This window comes from Delphinus delphis, chromosome 2 (assembly GCF_949987515.2).
Source record: "Delphinus delphis chromosome 2, mDelDel1.2, whole genome shotgun sequence".
Taxonomy (NCBI): Eukaryota; Metazoa; Chordata; class Mammalia; order Artiodactyla; family Delphinidae; genus Delphinus; species Delphinus delphis.
Window position 1 is genome coordinate 34,237,200 of NC_082684.1, and position 21,206 is coordinate 34,258,405.

General features: G+C 36.3%; 1 protein-coding gene and 1 pseudogene across 1 annotated transcript in view; one reads left to right on the forward strand and one right to left on the reverse strand.

Annotated features, from left to right (window-relative positions):
- The window catches only part of RAD51B (RAD51 paralog B), a 609,003-nt gene that overhangs the window by 300,424 nt on the left and 287,373 nt on the right, over nucleotides 1–21,206 (reverse strand). The gene's annotated exons all lie outside the window — the stretch shown is intronic.
- On the forward strand, nucleotides 17,544–18,263 carry LOC132419508 (large ribosomal subunit protein uL6-like; annotated as a pseudogene).

A 21,206-nucleotide genomic window follows, 5' to 3' on the forward strand; every position in this document is an offset into this window, starting at 1 on the left:
TCACAATGTATACATATACCAAATCATCATGCTGTATACTTTAAACACATACAATTTTACTTGTCAATTATACCTCAGTAAAACTAGGAAAAATACTATTTATAACCACTAAAATAAATGAAATACTTAGGTATAAATCGAACAAAACATGACAGTACTTGTATGCTGAAAACTACTCAAAACTGATGAAAGAAATCAAATAAGATAAAATAAATGGATATATACTGTGAAAAAAAATTTTTTAATAAAAGCATTCAGTATTTGATTTAAAATATCCCTAGATTTATATTTTAAGGAAATTGTATATGGCTTTGGAATAAAAAAAATTATACCTGAGAATTTAGCTAAAGCCTATATAAAACAATATTTTTTAAAAAAGGAATGTATTACATGTGCTATTTCAATTTACCCATTAAACAAGAGAACTCAGTATTCTAATAGTGGGTGTTATGAAAATAAATCAAAGTCTCCCTGAATTGAAAGGTTACTTAATTATACCTAGATGTTGGAATTCTTTCAATCTTGCTTTGTATTACATCTTTCTTTCAAATTTTTGTTAATAGTAATAGGCTGGAAATGGAACCTTATTATAAAGCAGGGTTTCTAAACCTTAGCACTATTGGCATTTTAGGCTGGGTAATTCTTCACGTGAGGGGTTGTCCTGTGCACTGTAGGATGTTTAACAGCATCCTTGGGTTCCACCCAGTAGTACCCCTTCAACCTCTCTGCACAGTTCTGACAACCAAAAAATGTCCCCAGACATTGCCAAATTTCCTCTGCAGGCAAAGTCACCTCAGCTGAAAACAACTGCTAGAAAGAAATGGCAACCACCATAGTTTCATTTAGGAGAAGGGGCATAGTATTCCGGGGATACAACAAGGTGTGAAGTAAAAAGGATGGGCTTTAGAGTTAGGCAGATTGGAATCAAAATTAAGACTCTATCACTCATTAGAGTGTAGCCTTATGAAAATCAACTTAATTAAGCCTCAACTTCCTCATTAATGAAATGGGTATAACGACATCCTAGTAGACATTTGTCTTTGCCCTCCAGCATACGTTTTGGGGAGCAGGGGTTAAGAAATCCTCTCTTCCTTTAGGGGAAACAGCTTTTCCACCCTCAGTCTATCTCCTGCTCCAAGGTTGAGCATATGAAGCTGGCTTAGCCAATGAAATAACTGCATGCCCTGGGCATTAATTAATAGTTCACGGATGGGCATGTGACCCATGCTGGGCCAATTATACTCAATTCTGGGGCTTTTTGCTGGAGAAGGAGGAAAGATTCATTCCCTTTCTCCTGAAGTTGTTAAGCTAGTAGGACCATAAGCCTGGAGCTTCTGTGTGGGAAAAACCAACCCAGTGGAAAACAGATTCAAGAGATGTAGACAGACCAAGCCCTGATGAAACGATTTGTCATACCTGAAGTCAGATCTACCCCTTACGTTCTTCAGTTATGTTAGCTAATGAATTCCCTTTTAACTTAAGCCAGTGTTGAGTTGGGTTTTATCACTTGGAACTGAAAGAGTCCTAACCTGTAAGTTACCTACCTCAAACGCTTGTTGAAAAGACCAAGTAAAATGATGAACACAATAAGGCTATAAAGAGCTTCCTTCTTCTGGCTCTCAATTTATAGAAATCAATACAAACACAATTACGTAAGACCTCAAAACACAATGCAGTCAAGGATCAGACAACAGAACCCATGACTTGGCTTTGAGCTCTTTTCAATAAACTGGTAGACATTCTAAAAGAGCTTAAATTCATGGAGCCAAAAATTTCTATGATTTAAGTTACCTACTATGATGTCAATGAATAGCATGTGCAAATTCTGGTATGTTTTCTTTGTTGCCATCATTTTTAGGTGGCCAACAGTAAGGGTTTGCTTTGAGTATAAAGGTTCCATAGCTTGATTTTTTTTCTTTTTTTAACTGCCAAGAGACTGAAAGAAGGATTAACTAGTGGATTAAATCAAAATAACAAGGATGGGACTAGGTTGAATCTAGTGAGACACCTACCTCAGATGTAAAACTCAGTATTCAAGGTAGAAGTAAGGTAAATAATATTTTAACGCACGATTTTAAAACTCAAAATTAATGCCAAAATTCCACGATGAAGAAAACATCGCAATTTTAAATAAAGGCAGGGTCAATATCACCGATTTCTCCTTTTGCCCCAGGCTCCAAAATGGCTCAGCATGGCATTCCAGAACAGTAAAATCTCTAAGCTATAAAAAGCAGAGGCGTATCTAGTGTTCACAAACAACATCAAGGACTTAAATGCACTTGAGAGGCAACCTAGTTAAGAACTCTAAATTGAAAGCTAAGAAACTCGAGTTCAAGTTCCAGCTCTGTCAGTACTAAGTTACGTAACTGAGCAAATTACTTGGCTGTTCTAATATTTAGTTTTTTCACACATAAACTGAAAGGGCTATAGCAAGTGATTATCAAGATTTTTCTTAACGCTAAAGTTCTATGATTACATTCTAATTTAATTTCCTTTGATGTCTAAAAACAAATGAATACCGAGTATGTTGCATTTTCAGTCCAGCATTTGTGTTATCTAGGAGCTTATGAAATGACAAGCTCTAACCATTCAAGTCTACCAGTGAAAATAACCCAGGTTGAGGGTGATTTTTGTTTGTTTGTTTAATGAGTGCTCTCACATGTTTCAAATGCCATTTGATTATAAGATCCTACAATGGGGAGGTCAGCAGCTTTCCATTGCGGGTATGGGGTAGCAAGGTTGATCCGTGTCTCTAAAAGCCGAAATAATTCACATGGCCGCCCACTGACAAGTCTACTGAAGCATAAAGTAATTGGGTTAATAAGTGACTGCTTATAATTCCCAACAATTTCCAGAAATAGGAAAATGAAAATTTAAAATCAACAACAACAAAGAGAAGGTGACGAGTATCTGGAACAGGAGTAAGAAAAAAAAAGTAATCTATTAATTCTTAAAAAATAGTATATTACATTAAAAGTGATAAAAGTAGCAAGTGACTCAGAAAGCACTGGAAATAGAATATAAACACCAAATATGAAAAACTAAAATGCCTGTGCTCTGGTCCATGCATGTAAGTTTTTTTTTCCAATTTTTTGCTGAACCCTAAGAAATAAAGGATTCTCCATGCCTATGAGATAAACGGACTCAGAAGCTTTTGAAAAGGACTTTGTAAATAAAAACAGGGGCTATTCTTTCTTTTTTAATCAATCTTAAACTTTTTATTATGCAAAATTTCAAACACAGGCAAGGTATACAGGATAGTATAATGATCCCCCATATACCCACAAACAGCTTCAATAATTATCAACTCATGGCCAATGTTATTGGCTATACTCTCACTAATTTCCCCCAATTCTCATAAAGGGATATTCCTTTTAAGCCCCCAAATAAACAAATCTTTTGGGGCTTCAGTTTCCTTGTTTGTAAAATGCAAGCAATTATACTCACCTCCTTACCTACTATAAATGAAGTTATAAAAAACAACCAAACCTTTTGAGTCTCTTCTAACACTTTCTATGGTATCTGAACATAAGAAATAACAAGACAGAAAATGGAATCAACTTTTGTTTAAACAAGTCTTTCTTTTAAGCAGCTCAAAGTGCTTTGGAAAAATTTATCTTTCATTCTCCCAGCACCTCTGTGTGGCAAATGAAAGTATTATTATTCACCTTCAGCAGATATAGAAACTAAAGAAAAAGAAAATGATTCAAGTCAGATCAAATGAAGAATCAACAGTAGGGGAAAAAATGAATCTAAATATTCTGACTCCTCATGTTCTGTCATTACAAGATGCCACTTCGATCATTACTTTGACATATGTAGACGAAAATAATTGTTTTCTCTAAATGAAATGGACTTACACTCTATTAAGGAGTTTGTACATTTAAGAGAGCAGTGCTATGTAATATGTAGGCATTCAATATACTGAGTGACTTTAAAGCTCACCTTGCAGAGTCATACAAGAGCACAATCCTTAATTAGTTGGCTCAGCCTACTTAAAGAAGACAGTAAGAAGTAAAGGAAGGAAACTAAATATACCTGTGGTTCACTGGAATTGACCAATTATAGCTGGCCATTTCACAGGTTTGAAATCTAAAATATTTTCTTGGCAGATGTAAACATTACTTCAGTGTTACAGTAGAGAATTATACCATTTGGGCCCAGTCCACAGTGCCACAGGCACGGATGATGCAACTTCCAGCTCAGTTATAGAGTATTTTTATAGCACTTACCAAGTCATTATAACTTCATATATTTCAGACATTTTCCTTCCAATTCATACAACAGCTCCTGTTCATTGCATTTGGTCAAGGAAGGTTGGTATGGGATGTGGGGAACGAAAAAAGTCTGTGGGAAGGGTGTGATGAGAATAGTCTGCCATGAGCTAGGTGTTCCTTAAATGTTGCCTATTATTTACCTCATGGAATACATCAGGGCAGAGGCTCTTTCTCTTTCTGTGGTCTCAAGAATAGCCAGCTGCGGCCTGAGCAGTGTCTTCTAGGACCATTACAGCAGAGATCACAACTACTTAAACATTCAAATGAATAGTTTAAAAGTTTATAAAAAAAAAAGTTTATATAATTCGTCTCCAATGATTTCTCTCCAACTTTGAAAATAAGATTAGAGGCCATGACCTACCCAATACCTGACTCCCTAAGACTTTTTAACAAGCCAAGCTATAAAGCAACCAACCAACAAACAGGTTTAAATTGTACTTTTAACACAATCGCTTGTGACTGCTGTTGTTACTGTTTTAATTTAGGATGTAGAGCTCATGTGGAAGGCAGAAAACAGAATGAGGATATAATAGAAAGGATACTGAACTGGCAGTTAAGCAACCTAGGTTTCCATCTTATATCTGCACTAACTAGCTCTGTTGGGCAAGGCTCATAGGTTGACGATAGCAGTTTTCTCATCTGTCAGATGAAATACATGGTCCAAGTGATTTCTAAATTTAGTTCTAAAATTCTCAAACTACCTAATTCCATACATTTTATTCTATTACTTCCATGTAATGTCCCATTTTTCATAATGCCACACCTTTGCTATAACATGCTTTAAAATGTTTATCATCCCTCTATTGATTATAGAAAAACAGTTTAAATCTGAAACAGAGAAAAAGAAGCATCATACTAAATGAATTCTTAATAACTCTCTCTTATAGGTATAGGTTTAAAAAATAATAATAGTAAGATTTTCTAGTTCTCCAGATCCCACCTAATCAGGCCATTTTCTGAGATTCAGAAATGGCAGTTTACAAAAGGATAACATAGATGTCTGGGTCAGCACCTGGCACATTAACAGAGGTTAGAGAAATATGCGTGTACCTAACGCCTCCCCCTCTATCCCCATTTTCCCAAAACTACCACCTCTTTGAATCAGAGGTGCTATGGAACCAGACTGAGGACTCAGTTCTAAATAAGAGTTTATACCTTTATTAAGAGTTCCAAATCGTACCAGAAAAAAAATATATATATAACAAAATTTCTGTTTTCAAATGATCAAAAATAGCCTTGGGTACGTTATTAATAAAAGGAAATTTGTAAATAAATGGAAATCATAATAATTATAGTTCAAACATATATTATATTTTCCCAAACAATTCATGAGTAAATGTCACTCAGCATGCAATGATTCTATTATAGGGAAATTAATAAACATAGAATTTATAGTTAAAAAAAAGAAACCCTAAGCCTTCTGGGAATACTACATGTACAGATTGCCAAACTTAGACCCAAGCAGAGCAAGATATGTGGTTGCGAGTTTCATAAATGCCAAGAGAAATAGTTTTTCTAAAATGCTTTCTTGACTTAAAACATTAATCCACCTAAAAAGCTGCTAACTAGATAAGGGGAGGCCAGCAATAAAAAGCTAGCAATAACAATGTTATAGAAAAATATTCTGGAATTTTCAAACTTGAAATACAAAAGCCTTTCTCTGTGGAGATGAACTCCTTCCATTCTCCAAGGGCTCTGTCAACATCATCAACCTCAAACACTTGGCTCACACAAAAAATGTGATGACGCAGGAAATTGTCTGGAAACAAACAAACAAACAAAAAAAGCATTCTCTCTCCCTGGAACCAGAGCTGCCCCAGTAGAGCAGGCAAGCAGCCAGCATGTCAGTGCTTTATTTTAAAGTCTGTTTAATTGTTCCATTCCAATTCAACAGTCCAAGCCCCTTTTCTAAGTACAAGATAGGAAAAAAAAAAAAAAAAAAAGAAAAAAGAAAAAAAGATCTTACAAGGTATTATCTAGTTCTTACTTCACTAGCCCCTATTGAAGAAACCCTAAGTGCTAATTAGCCACATAAACTGTGCAGATGAACTCCAAATCTTTGTGGTACTAGTCTTAGAAGGGTCTCTCTGCCCTAAGGCCCAAGTCAATCTGAAACTCACACATGCAAATTGCACCCAAGATTCACAATTGCATTCTAATTACTGCTGTTTATCCATGAACTTTCCTATTTTTCAAACTGTCTATAAAAGGAGAAAGCAATTACAGCAAGTACCTTATCACATTCTAGTTGGAATTTTGCAAACATTTATTGACTTTGCTGACATTATAGGGGCTGTAAGAACAGACAGGAGATAAGCTACATTTCTCTAGCATTTTGGTATTTTTTTCTGCTTCTTTTCTTGCCAAAAATCAATTGGCTTCCCAGTAAAGCACAAATAAAGCAAATAAACAAAACCAAAAATCTCACAGCTATTTACTGATATAAAGAAATTAAAATAATACTGTACTATGATACCAACTCAATTCACTTGGCATCATTTCCTTATTATATAATATGTTCTATGAAACGTATAATTCTAGTGGCTTGTGTATGTCTTTCCCCTTCAAATTCAATAATCTACCCATTGATGTGATCGACCATTTGTACAAGGAATTTTGTTATGTAAATGTCTGTGATGGATGTAAGTGGACAAAAAATATGATAATTCTGAGATTAATTCTCTTTCCAAATTCTCGATTTATGAGGAAACATCATGGGTATTTCAGTTAGAGACTCCTTGTCTTGCTATTGGTCATTTCTATAACCACCATTGAAAATTTAAAAGCTTTTTCTCTTCTGACCAAGATGGAGTAACAGGATCAAATTTACCCTACCACCTAAAACAACCAAAAAAACATTTTTAAGACAAAACATATGAAACAACTTTTTTTCCCCAAGATACTGGACATCAGGTAATGAAAGACAGTGATCCCTTAGAGATGGAAAAAATGAGCAGTGCTCTATGACTGCCCCAGCTTACTAATAATTTCTAGGCTGTGATGCAGGGAGAGGAAACCCAGATGGAGTCCACTCAAGTTGAGGAGATGGAACCTAGGACCTGGGAAGAACAAGGCAGCTAGAATTCACATGAGAGATCTGTGGAGTCTCCCTCAAATACTCAGCAGAGTACTGATTAGTACATGCATGTGAGGAAATTACTTGAGGCTGGAGAAAGAAAGATTTGATGGAAGTAAAGAGAAGAGTCTGGCACTCACACAAAGCCAGGAGTAATGCCTGTCTTCATCAACCAGAATGGAAATGTCATAAATCATGGAGCACTGAGTACAGTATACAGAAGGATCTTGCCTTGATAGTGGAGAATAATTATCTTTAAACCAAATGGTTCTGGTCCTGCCAAAAAAACCCACAAAAAACTTAAAAGCAATATCCAAAAGGATCAAACTGTTTCCAAATAATTCAACTACATCCCAAAACAAAGCTTAATATTTATAGGAGTACAAAAATATACAGCACCCAAGAAGGTAAAATTCACAATGTACTCAAGAAGGTAAAATTCACAATGTCTGGCATCCAATCAAATATAACCAGACATAGATAGAAGCAGCAAAGTGAGACCCATAATAAGGAGAAAACTCAATCACTGAAATGGACTCAGAACTGACACAGATGCTAGAATGAGTAGACAACGATATTAAAATAGTTATTATAACTATATTCTATATGTTTGAAAAGTTAGAGATAGCAAAAAGACCCAAAATCAAACTTTTAGAGATAAACACTACAATATATGAGATGACAAATACACTGGATGGAATTAATGGTAGGTTACACATTGGAGAACTTGAAGACACAAGTTGTGAAGACACAACAATAGAAACTAAGTAAACATATAAATAGACAAAAACAATTAATGAACTTGAAGCTACAGCAATAGAAACTATCTAAAATGAAACAGAAAACAATCAGCCAAATGAAAAGAGCATCAGTGAGCTACTGGGTGGTGGGGGACAACTTCAGGTGATTTACTATATGTGTAATAGGAGTCTCCAAGGAGGAGGATAGAAGAAAAAACTTTTGAAAAAATAATGGTCAGGATTTTCCCAAATTTGGTGAAAACTATAACTCTTCATATGAAAAAGCTCAACAAATCACAAGCATAAAAAACATGAGAAAATTACATGAAGGTACATCATAATTAAGTTTCTCAAAACCAGTGAAAGGAAAAAACCTTAAAAGGAACAAGAGAAAAAGACGCTTTATATACAGAGAAACAAAGATAAGTGCAGTTTCTAGCTGGAAACAATGAAAATAGAAATACAGTAGCGCAACTTCAAAAACCTGAAAGAAAAAACTGTCAACCGAGAATTCTATTCCCAGCAAAACTATCTTCCAAAAAACAAAGGTAAAATAAGGAGCTCTTTAGACATACAAAAGCTGAAAAAACTCATCACCAGCTTACCTACACTACAAGAAATAATACAGTAAGTCCTTTAGGCAGAAGGAAAATAACATCAGATGGAAATCTGGATCTATACAAAGGAATAAAGAACAATGGAAATGGTACCTAGTAGGTAAATATATATGATATTTTATTATTTAAATATATTTCAAAGACAACTGGCTGCTTAAACGAAACTTTATTGTGTGATTCATAACATGTATAACGTGTATAAGTAAAATATATGACAACTACTATACAGCTACTGTAACATTCTTATACTATATGTGAAGTGGCATAATAGCAGTTAAAGATAGGCTGTGATAAGTTAAAGATGTACACTATAAATTCCAAAACAACTAAATAAAGTTATAGCTAACAAGACAATCAAAGATGTAAAATGGGATCATAAAAAATACTTAATCCAAAGGAAGACAGGATACAAGGTTAATGTATGAAAGTCAATTGCTTCCTTATATACCAGCAATGAACAATTAGAATTTGAAATTAGAAACACAACACCACTTATCTTGGCACAGAGAGACAGAGAGACAGAGAAAGAGAGAGAAATACTTAGGTGTAAACCTAATAAAGTATATACAAATCTATAGGAGGAAACTATAAAACTCTGATGAAAGAACTCAAAGAAGATCTAAATAAATGGAGAGATATTCCGTGGATAGGAAGACCCAATATTCTCAAAATGTTGATTCTTCCCAACTCGATCTATAGATTCAATGCAATCCCAATAAAAATCCCAATAAATTACTTAATGGATATGGACAAACTGATTCTAAAGCTTATATGGAAAGGCAAAAGACCCATAGTAGCCCACACAATATTGAAGAAAGACAAAGATGGAGGACTGAAACTACCCGACTTCAAGACTTACTGTAAAGCTACAGTAATCTAGGGAGTGTGTTTTCAGTAAAGAACGGATAACTAGATCAATGGAAAAGAGTAGAGAGTTCATAACTCACATATAGTTAACTGAATTTTGACAAAGGAGCCAAAGGCAATTCAATGTAGAAGGATCGTCTTTTTAACAAATGGTGCTGGAACAACTGGACATCCACATTAAAAAAACAAAAAATAATTTAGACACTTACCTTACACCCTTCACAAAAATTAACTCAAAATGGATGATAGAACTAAATATAAAACACAAAACTATAAAACTCTAGACAATAACATAGGAGAAACGCTAGGTGACTTTGGGCGTGGCCATGAGTTTCTGGATATAACAGCAAAAGCACTCTCCATGAAAGAAAACATTGTCAAGCTGGACTTCATTAAAATTAAAAACTTCTCAGCAAAAGACACTGTTAAGAGAATGAAAAGACAAGCTACAGACTGAAAGAAAATCTTTGTAAAACATGTACTGGATACAGGACTTGTATCCAAAATATACAAGGGACTCAAGGGACTCTAAAAACTCTTAAACAATCTGATTTAAAAATGGGTAAAAGATCTTAATAGACATCTCACCAAATAAGACATACAGATGACAAATAAGTATTTTAAAAGATGCTCAACCTCATATGTCATTAGGGACTTGAAAATTAAAATAATAATGAGATACCACTAAACATCTATTAGAATGGCTAAGATTCAAAGCACCAACATTATTAAATGCCGACAAGCACGTGGAACAACAGGAACTCTACTTCATTGTCGGGGAAATGCAAAAGGGTACAGCCACTTTGGAAGACAGTTTATTTCTTACAAAGCTAAACATGCACCATCCCATAATCTAGCCATTCTACTCTCAGGTATTTATCCATGAAAAAAGAAAGCATACCTCTATTCAATGACTTGTAGTCAAGTGTTCATAGCTTTATTTATAATATTCATATTCATAAATTAAATTCATAAATATTATATTAATAAATTTAATTTAATTTTTAATTTATTAAATTATTTTAATAAATTTTAATATTTTAATAAATTTATTAAATTTAATAAAATTAAATTTTATTAAATTAATTAAATTAAATAAATTTAATAAAATTTAATATTTTAATAAATTATTTAATAAATTAAATTATTAAATAATTAAATTTATTTAATTTAATTTAGTATTTGAATATTAATAAATAAATTAAATTCATATAATATTCATAAACTGGAAAGAACCCAAAATATCCATCAATAGGTGACTGGATAAGTAAATTGTGTTATATGCATACAATGGAATACTACTTAACAATAAAAACCAATAAAATAATGATAGATGCAACACCATGGACGAATCTCAAAATAATTAAGCTGAGTGAAAAAGCTAGACCAAAGAGAGTTTACCCTGTATGAGTCTATTTATATAAGACTCTAGAAAATGCAAACTAATCTATAGTGACAAAAACAGATGAGTGGTTTGCTTGAGGAGGGTAAGGTGGGGAAGGATGAGAGAGGTGGACTAAAACAGCTACATAGAAACTTTTGGGGATGATGGACATGTTCATTATCTTGATTGTGGTGATGATTTCATGGGTGTATACATATGTTAAAACTTATCAAATTGTATTAAATATGTGCTCTTTATTGGATGTCAATTATGACTCAATAAAGCTGTTAAAAAATTTTAAGCTCCCATTTTTAGTCTCCTGTTTGACTCTTTAGCCACAGTAATTCCTTCCTGTTGTGTTGTCTTTCTCTACAATAGTCAGTTGTTTAAAATATAAAGTACTTCCTCATTCACCATTAAATTTAATGAAAACCTAATGTATGTAAGTCAGTGGACTGGGCAATTGAAGGGGATACAATTGGACAATACAGGGATAGATGTCAGGTGACAAGGGATAAGCAATACTGATGATGATGAAGTGTAGTTAATTTTACCAGAGTATAAAAAGCAGAGAATGATTAAACAGGAAGGTAAATTTTAGGTCACGAAGAACTCTTCCAGAAAGTCTTAAAAAATGGTAAGGTTAATATGTCAGAATTTCACGAATACAGAAGAAGTCAAACACAAGTTCTTAAAGTTAAATTCTTCTATAATGTTCTCATTTATTAAACTGCAATATATTAAATCTCAAGGAAAGGAAATAATATTAGGGAGGAGCTAATTCTAAACACTGGATTATAGGACACATTTACTCATAGTATGTCTTCTGTGTGAAAATTATGGAAACAATTTAGTCCCAGTACCATCGAATTGAACTACTTCTCCTGAGTTTATAGACTTCAGTTGATTGTTCTAAAATTTATCAGCTTTGGCACTCTCCCCTCAAGGGCCAGGAATCTCTGGCTGTTATGCCTCAAGTGGAATAAGTCTCCTGGAGAAATTCTTTTGCTACCACAACTATTTCAGTGTGGTTCTAAGTGGTGAGTCCCAATGCTTGCCAAATTCCTCTGGTTTGATCCCATCTGGATGAACCCAAAATATAGCAAAATAGCACCTTCTACTTCCTGGTCATATTCAATTATCCAATATTCCTCCAAACTGACGCCTACTTTTATCTTTAAGAAACTGCTGGCCTAAGGCTCTTAACCTAATATATAACAGTGGGTAGGAACAGGCACAAGGAATATCCACTCCACTCTCCACCACTGCTGCACTCTTTAACTTTCACCTTACTGAAAAAGCGACCAAGGAAAGAAAAGTCTATGTATCTAACCATAGTTATGGACCAAATTACATGAACTTGAAAGTGCCTTAGCAAGTAAGGGTTCCATAAGGAGGAAAGCACATAGTGCCTCTTTCTACTTGCACTTAACTTCTGTCTAAAATCTAAGCCAAAGCTCTTTCTCCCAAGCCCTCTCATTATTAGAGAAGCGAAATTTTTTTCTGTCTAGTTTCTCAAGGTCCTTCCATCCACTTTAAGCTTAAGTGCATTCCAGTCAGCCAACGACATCTATGCAATCTGAGAGGCCCACAACTGAAATTCCCCTGAATCACTCCTGAAGCTTCCAAACTTTCTTTTGTTGCTTCTGGCCTTCGCTAATTCAATCTTAGCTTCTGTTTCCTAACTCATTCCTCCTCCCCATGCTATTGGGTTCAACAACGTAGTTCTACTTCCTTTTAACAGAACAATCTTGGGCCCTTTTATGATGAACACAAGATAACTTCAACCTATACTCCAAACAGGTACATATAATTTCACATCGAAGCTGTTCATCACACAAAGAGTTTCAGAATAACACTAAATATCTCAAGCTTCTCAAAAATATGAATTTAACATTCTATGTAGATTATATTCTAGATTTATATCCTAGTGTTTAGCTAAATGAAAACCAGGGGCCAAGCCTAAGTATACTCCAGATGTCTTCCTAGGGTGAGTTCAACATGTACAAAAATTTTTGGACAAGATACACTGTAGCTAAGTACAGATGAAAGCTATAAAGAAAAGGGAAATGCATGAATCACTGTCATGGTATAAATAACTTTCAGGAATTCATTTCCGGACAACTCACTCCATTCATATTTTAATGCTAAATTTAGGAGAATACTATTGAATAAGAACGGCTCAGAATAGCTAATTATAAAATACCTTTCTTTTTTTTTTTTTGCGGTACACGGGCCTCTCACTGTTGTGGCCTCTCCCGTTGCGGAGCACAGGCTCAGGATGCGCAGGCTTAGCGGCCACGGCTCACGGGCCCAGCCGCTCCGCAGCATGTGGGATCTTCCTGGACCAGGGCACGAACCCGTGTCCCCTGCATCAGCAGGCGGACTCTCAACCACTGCGCCACCAGGGAAGCCCGAAAATATCTATTTTAAATTATTATTTATATATATGAGATAATATTTCCTATGATCAGTAGATTTTTTATAATAATAATTTGTTGAACACAATATGTATAACAGGCACATTATATAGATCATATAGTGCAATACTCATAATAACCCTAAAGTATTATTATTATTATTCCCATATCACAGACGAAGAAACAGAGTCCCTAAAAGCTTTAGTTACTTGCCCAATTTACCCTGCCAGTAGATGGCAGAACAAGATATTCAAACCAAAATATCTCTGGCTCCAAAACCTCTGCCCTTTCCAGTAAGATGCACTTCCTGACTGTTGAAGTAGCTATTATTAGTCTAGTGCTTTGGAAAATTCCTGACACATGGAGTCTGGAGTAGTATGGTGGAAAAACACTTGTGAGCCTAAGCTCTGGCAGGTATGTGACCTTGGCCTAATCCTGTTACTTTTGTAGGCTCTTTTTTCATCTATAAAATTAAGCTTGGGTAGTTAACATCTAAGGACCCTTCCAGTACTAATGCTTTATCAAACTATGATTCTATGAATTATAGACAATGCAAAAAATGTGGAGTGGGAGAAAGGATGAGTGACAGAAGGGTTAACTGGGCATTAGAAACAATATAGCCAGGTAAGTCCAGGATTGAGATAAAACAGAATTGAAAAAAAAAATGGCTTTGTAGTATTTTATTCCCAACATGAATAAAAAGACTTTATATAGTACCTATAAAGTTAAACAGGATCCTATCACCAAAGAATTTTATCAAATAGACTTGTCTATTTGAATTTAACATCAATTAAAATTTAAATTCTTTGAAATAAAATACAAAATTCATACAGATAGGAGAAACCATCAGACAAACCCAAACACAGACACACTTTGAGTTCTTTTTCACCAGGCTCTGAGAACTATGTGAGATTCCTCTTATATAAACAGGAGTGTGTCGTGCCACAACTACTGAAGCCCATGCGCCTAGAGCCCATGCTCTGCAACAAGAGAAACCACCGCAATAAGAAGCCTGCGCACTGCAACAAAGAGTAGCTCCCACTTGTTGCAACTAGAGAAAGCCCGCGTGCAGCAACGAAGACCCAACGCAGCCAAAAAGAAATATAGATAAATAAATAAATTTATTTTAAAAAAACAGGAGTGTGGGTTGGCACTGCTAGGTAGAAGGCAAGACAGTTGATGCAGTTTCCAGAAATAGGGGCAGAGAACAACCCACTGTACCTAAAAAGGCTCTCTTCATCAGCCAAAAACAATGACTGGGTGGGAGTTTTGTTCTGCTTTCAATATTCAGGCCAGCAAGGTCAGTCTGTGCACACTGGAATGATTTAAAACCTTTATAATAACATGGCTTCTCCTTATATTCAGCCAAGATTCTTCAAGCAGATTTCCTGATTCTTGCTCAGCTTTCTAATATGATGAGAACCAAGTGTCTCTTTGTTCGGTTACCATCACTAAAAGCCAATACGAGATGTATGCAGACAAGCTCCATGGGAAAACCTCACAAGCCAGAGGTGAAAGGACTCCAAAGCTAGCTCTCCAACTAGAGGCCGGATGGACAGCAAATGACCAAGAGCTCTCTGGGCCTTGGGAGACCTAATAGCTTGGGATATACTGTCAGAGATGAGAAGGGGTCAAGTTGCTAGGCTTGTAAGCTCTGGTTATCCATCTTTAGCTCTCCCAATAGATAAATACGTTTTATGTGGAAAAAAGAAAAAAAAAGAAGAAGATGAGCAGCCTGGAAAAAGAACCTAAGACAAACCAAATCTTCCACAGGACGCTCTCAGACTAAAAGGCTGAGGAATGTAGAGTGGGGAAAAACTCCCCAAAGAGGGAGGAGAGGGAAAAAAATTAAAGCCATCAGTTCTGACATGTGCCAAGGAAGGAGAGTGAGAACACTCCTCAAACTGCCTATAAACCAGGTAAAAGTGACTGTTGGCTCGGACAGAGTCCACACACCCTAACAACGCCCCACTGCTAAGGCCACCACCCCTGGGCCTCCACTGGAAATTGCAGCTGCTTTCCACAGCCCGGAAAGCAACAGGCAGAATATAGTGACAGCTGGAAGGAAGGGGATTAGGTGAGGACTTGGCATAAATAGGAGTGCAGCCAAAATGCACAAATATGAAGGGAGAGCGACAATTTTCCTGTGTGGTTTGTGTGTGTGGTATGGGGGGAGCTCAAAAGAAGAGTGAGCCAAAGTTCTGGCCTTGATTGCCTGGAGGCTTTGGCAGTCTCAGCCTTCCTCATGGCAGACGGGCCAGGAAATGAAGCTTTCAGCTGTCTGCTTCAATGTTCTCCTCACTGTCACCATTTTCGTGTTCGGCCCCTGGCTCATTTGCATTTTCTTCTTCTTTTGGGGATTAGCGCATATGGGTAGACAAAATCCATTTTGGTTACTCAAGACTGTCATTTCCTCCCACACCTTACTTGTCAACTAAGAACGTCAAGAACATGAAATCCTGCCAGAGTACAAAACAAACTATAGAATTAGATGATCTGCAAGGGGCCTTTGAGACCTTCTAATCCAGCCGGATTTTACAGATGGGGAAACTTAAGAGTAGCAAAGGGAAGTAAGGTGATCTGCTGAAATCATACTAATATTTAGAGAGTAGCAAAGTCAGGACAGATATCCAGCTCTCCCATTCCCATCCAGCCAGTGCCCTGTCCAAAAAAATCAATGTTCCTTTAGGACTCTATCTCAGACAAAATACTACTATTCCCCCACCGAACCCTTTTTAAATGAGGACTTGATAAGAACTGCCTCCTATTCTCTCTCTGTTTCCTCATCAAACACTCACAGATAAGTTTGGTAAATAATTATCCAAAGTGTTAGGTCTTAAGGAAAAGAAAGAGACTTGGAGACTCATATAACTAACAGCACTCAGAGAAAAGACTCAACCTAAAACCAAGCAGAATGCTTTTATTTCCTTTGTTTTAGGAGACAGATCCGAAAAAAAAAACAAATGGGACCTAATTAAACTTAAAAGCTTTTGCCCAGCAAAGGAAACCATCAACAAAACAAAAAGAGAACCTACTGAATGGGAGAAAATATTTGAAAATGATACGACTGATAAGGGATTAATATCCAACATATATAAACAGCTCACACAACTCAACATAAAAAAAAAAAAAAACCCATACAACCCAATTTAAAAATGGGCAGAAGACCTGAATAGACATTTTTCCGAAGAGGAAATGCAGGTGGCCAAGAGGCACATGAAAAGATGGGCAACACTGTTAATCATCAGGGAAATGCAAATCAAAACCACAATGAGTTATCCCTCACAACTGTAAGAATGGCCATCATCAAAAAGAACACAAGGAACAAACGTTGGCGAGGATGCGGAGAAAAGGGATCCCTCGTACACTGTTGGGAATGTAAATTGGTGTGGCCACTGTGGAAAACAGAATGGAAGTTTCTCAAAAAACTAAAAATAGAACTACCATATGACCCAGCAATTCCACTCCTGGGTATATACCTGAAAACAAAACAAAACAAAACAAACAAACAAACAAAAATCCCACTAATTCGAAAAAATACATGCACCTCTATGCTCATAGTAGCATTATTTACAATTGCCAAGATATGGAAGCAACCTAAGTGTCCATCAAACAGATGAGTGGATAAAGAAGATGTGGTATGTATGTATGTATGTGTGTGTGTGTGTATATATATATACATATAAATACATACATATATATATAATGGAATTTTTCCCTTTTTGCCAAAAGAAATAATTTCTGATATTGAGAAATATCACATTCTCAGGAAAAGGTAACCAACCTTTAAGGGCTTAAAAGATTCCTACTCTGAAAAGGAGTTTATGAGTGTGGAGAGATAGGTGGAAATATGGCCCCTTGGCATCCACAGGGGATTGGTTCCAGGACACCCCGCATAGACAGCAAAATCCTCGGATGCTCAAGTCCCCTACATAAAATGCCCCAGTACAGTCGGCTCTCCGTATCCACAGGTTCCACATCCACGGATATGCAGGGCCCACTGTATATTGGTTTATACGTAAGGTCATAACAAAGCAATCTCAAATTGTGGTTTCTTCCACTAAAAATTTTCTTTTCAGTACTATGGAAACCATGTTAAAATATGACATTAAAAAATGAAAACAAAAATACCTCACCTCCCTTTGCTGCATCTACTGCAAGAATGAAGACAGTTCTCAACAATCAGACTGTCGACATTCTGGAAATGTCAACATCGCCCTGAAGGGATGCATAGTTACTGTGAAGGGCCCCAGAGGAAACCTGCGGAGGGACTTCAATCACATCAATGTAGATCTCAGTCCCCTTGGAAGGAAAAAGAAGAGGCTCTGGGTTGACATACAGTGGGGAAACAAAGGACTGGCCACGATGGGCACTATCTGTAGTTGTGTAAAGAACACGAGCAAGGGCGTTACACTGGGGGTCATTACAAGGTGAAGTCTATGTGTGCTCACCTCCCCATCAATATCCTCATTCAGAATAGGTCTCTCGTTGAACTCTAAAATGTCCTGGGTGGAAAAAACATCCACAGGGTATCTCAAGCCCAGAAAGATGAGTTAATTCTTGAAGGAAACTATATTGAACTGTGTCAAATTCAGCTGCTTTGATTTAGCAAGTCACAATAGTTAAAAATATCACAAAAAATGGGGGAATGATATCTATGTCTTTTAAAAAGGAATAGTTCAGCAGACTGATGAATAAGATCTAAAAGTTGTCCAGCTATGGAAACAAGATGTTGGATAATTCCTAAGACCTGTTTGTGATATTTTAAAGATGCAATAAATACCCTCTATTTTGGGAAGGGGGGTGGGGCACTGGACACTTCACTAACTAGTTAAATTAGCTAACTTTTCCTTCCTTCTATACATTTTCATTTAACAGATTCTCTAGTGCTTACCCTTTACCAAGTACTATTCAATTCTGGGAATAAGGAAATTAAAGACAGCACTTCTGTCATAAAGGCATGCAAAGTTAACTGGGGGAAACCAAAATGTCAATGGCATGACCAGAGTAGTACTTCCAGTAATAAAGGTTACTTAGAAAGCACATGGGAGGGGTACCAGGCCAGCCTGGGAAGTTCCAGGAAGACTAATTGAAGAAGGTGACACCTGAGATAAGGATATAGAAGAATTGGTAGGTTAAAAAAACAAAAGTAATGAGTTCTTGTTTTATTCTTCATGTTTTTTTTTTTTAAATCTAACATTCTTGTTTCATATGAGAATTTAATCTATTACATAAGACTTTGGAAGGAAAAAAATGACATCATTATTGTTATGTCAAAATATCAAAAAAACTATTTAACAAAAAGTACTGGAACACATTAAATATCAAAAGACAAAGACACACACAAAAAACCCCAAACACGCAACAGTGTACATCAACTATACCTCAATTTAAAAAAAACAGTAATGTTAATGTAACACCCAAACATGAGAGAACGTGGTAACTTTTCAGAGCTGTCACAGGAGCTCATCTATGCATATCTATAAAGAGCACTAACTGTGGGCAAGGCATTGTGCTGGGTGCTGTAGTAGATAAGATAATGAATAAAGATGGTCTCTCTCACAGGGAATTTATCACCTCAATTTACCAGCATGTTTCCTCAGGAGAGAGAAAGGTCTAGAGCAGCAGGTCTCAAACCTTTCCCACCTGGGACCAATTTATACTCTTAAAAACTATTAAGGACTCATAGAGCTTTTATTTATGAGGAATATGTTGACCACATCAGAAGTTAAAACTGATGATCCCAAACTCCCATTCCTTCCTTCCCCTACCCCATCCCTCCTTGGCAACCACAAGTCTGTTATCTATATCTGTGAGTCTGTTTTTGTTTCCTAGATATGTTGATTTGCATCGTATTTTGGATTCCATATATAACTGATATCATATGGTATTTGTCTTTCTCTTTCTGATTTACTTCGCTTAGTATGATAATCCCTAGTTTGGGATTAGCAGTGGCAAATTATTATATATAGTATGGATAAACAACAAGGTCCTACTGTACAGCACAGGGACCTATATTCAATATTCTGTGACAAACCATAATGGAAAAGAATATGAAAAAGAATATATATATATGTGTGTGTGTATAATGACTCACTCTGCTGTACAGAAGAAATTAAAACAACATTGTAAATCAACTATGCTTCAATAAAATTTTAAAAAACTAAAAGAAAACAAAACTGAATTATTTTTAAGTATTTGCTGATTTGTTTAAAAGTAACACTAATAAACCTATAACCTCAACATAAATAATGTAGTTTTATGAAAAATAGTTGCATTTTCTAAAATGAAAAAATTTAGTGAGACAAGTGCCACTGTTTTACAGTCTTGCCAATCTCTTTAATGTCTGGCTTAATACATTCCAATATCTGGTTCTTCATTAATCTGGCTCTTCATTAAAATATCATACTTCACATGTCCTCTAGAAAACTCCACTGTACACCTGTGAGAAAATGAGAATGAAAAAGGCAAATAATGCCTTAATATTATGATGAAAAAAGTTCACCCTCACAGATCCCTTGAAAGGATCTCTGGGGACCCTCAGGTATCTCATCACATTTTAAGAACCACTGGTCTATGGCAATAAAAGTCATATTCAAAACTGGGTAAATAAAGACTATGAGTTCACGTTTACTCTACCTGAGGTTTTAACTAAGGGGAAATCTTGCAGTAAGGGTTCCCTATCTAGGCCACTAATTCTAAGAGTGGACTTGTTTTCTTGGGACTGAGACAACCCAGGTTGCACGAATGGGTCCACTCTCTCTGGCATTGTGATTAAAGGGCTTGGGCTGGGTGGGTCTTAACACAGTGATGGAGATGACCATATTCCTGCTTTGCTTGGGACAGTCCAGCTTTATTCCCATTGTGCCAGAGTAATTATTAGTAGAGCCCCTTCACTCTCCAAAGTATCCAGTTTGGGCGGTAAGTTACATGGTCACCTTGACAATGCCTTGCACAAGCATTCTTCTTCTTCCCACCTTGTGCACAGGTCTAAAAGAAGCCATGCTGGGTTTGGTTTACATAGTAATATTCCTCTCACCTCTCTCCTAAAAAAAAAAAAAAGCCAATCATGGGAGAAAATTCCTCCCCATCTCTTGGTTTCTATGTCTTCTTTTCCTTTTTTAAACTGTTGACAGCAACCATTCTCGACAACTCTATACGACAGCATGTGCTGCTTGTTCTCTTGCTATGCACCTAGTTCAGTGTTTGAACTACAGGGTGTCACTTTGCCCAACTATCTCAAATCGGTTGGAATATAACCTATTGATCAAGGGCTACAAATTAACCAGACTGGGTTAACCGCTAGGCCAATAAAACACTAGGCAAAACCTAGCACACAGATTCAACCCATCACCAGAAATGGAGGCAACTCAGTAAGACAAGAGACTTCTTTGAAAAAGTATTAAATCTCCCAGGCCTAATCCTGTGAGCATGGCAGGGGGTATGAAGAGGAATGGAAAAGAAGTGCTGTAAATTCTGAATAGTGAACCTTGAAACTGACGTGAATTTGGCTTTGCATACCCGAGGGGCAGAGAAACCTCAGCAGTTATCCAGTGCTTTTAGAGAGCAGGGTAAAATTATAAGAACATTTTTATGAGTTGTGGCTGGCAAGCCCTAGCCTGTTAAAACTCTTTAAAAACCAATGCCTTGGTGGAGGTAACATTTACTGTTTACTGTAGCTCTGGTTGTTAGGGGTTACTGCTAAGGTCCCAGTTTTCCATGACATCAGCAGCATTCCAAGGGAAGTGTGTGTCAGTGACTTTCAGTAATGACTCCGCTTTCCAAATGTTCAAAGCTTCTGCCAAGCTGCCCTACACCTGCACAC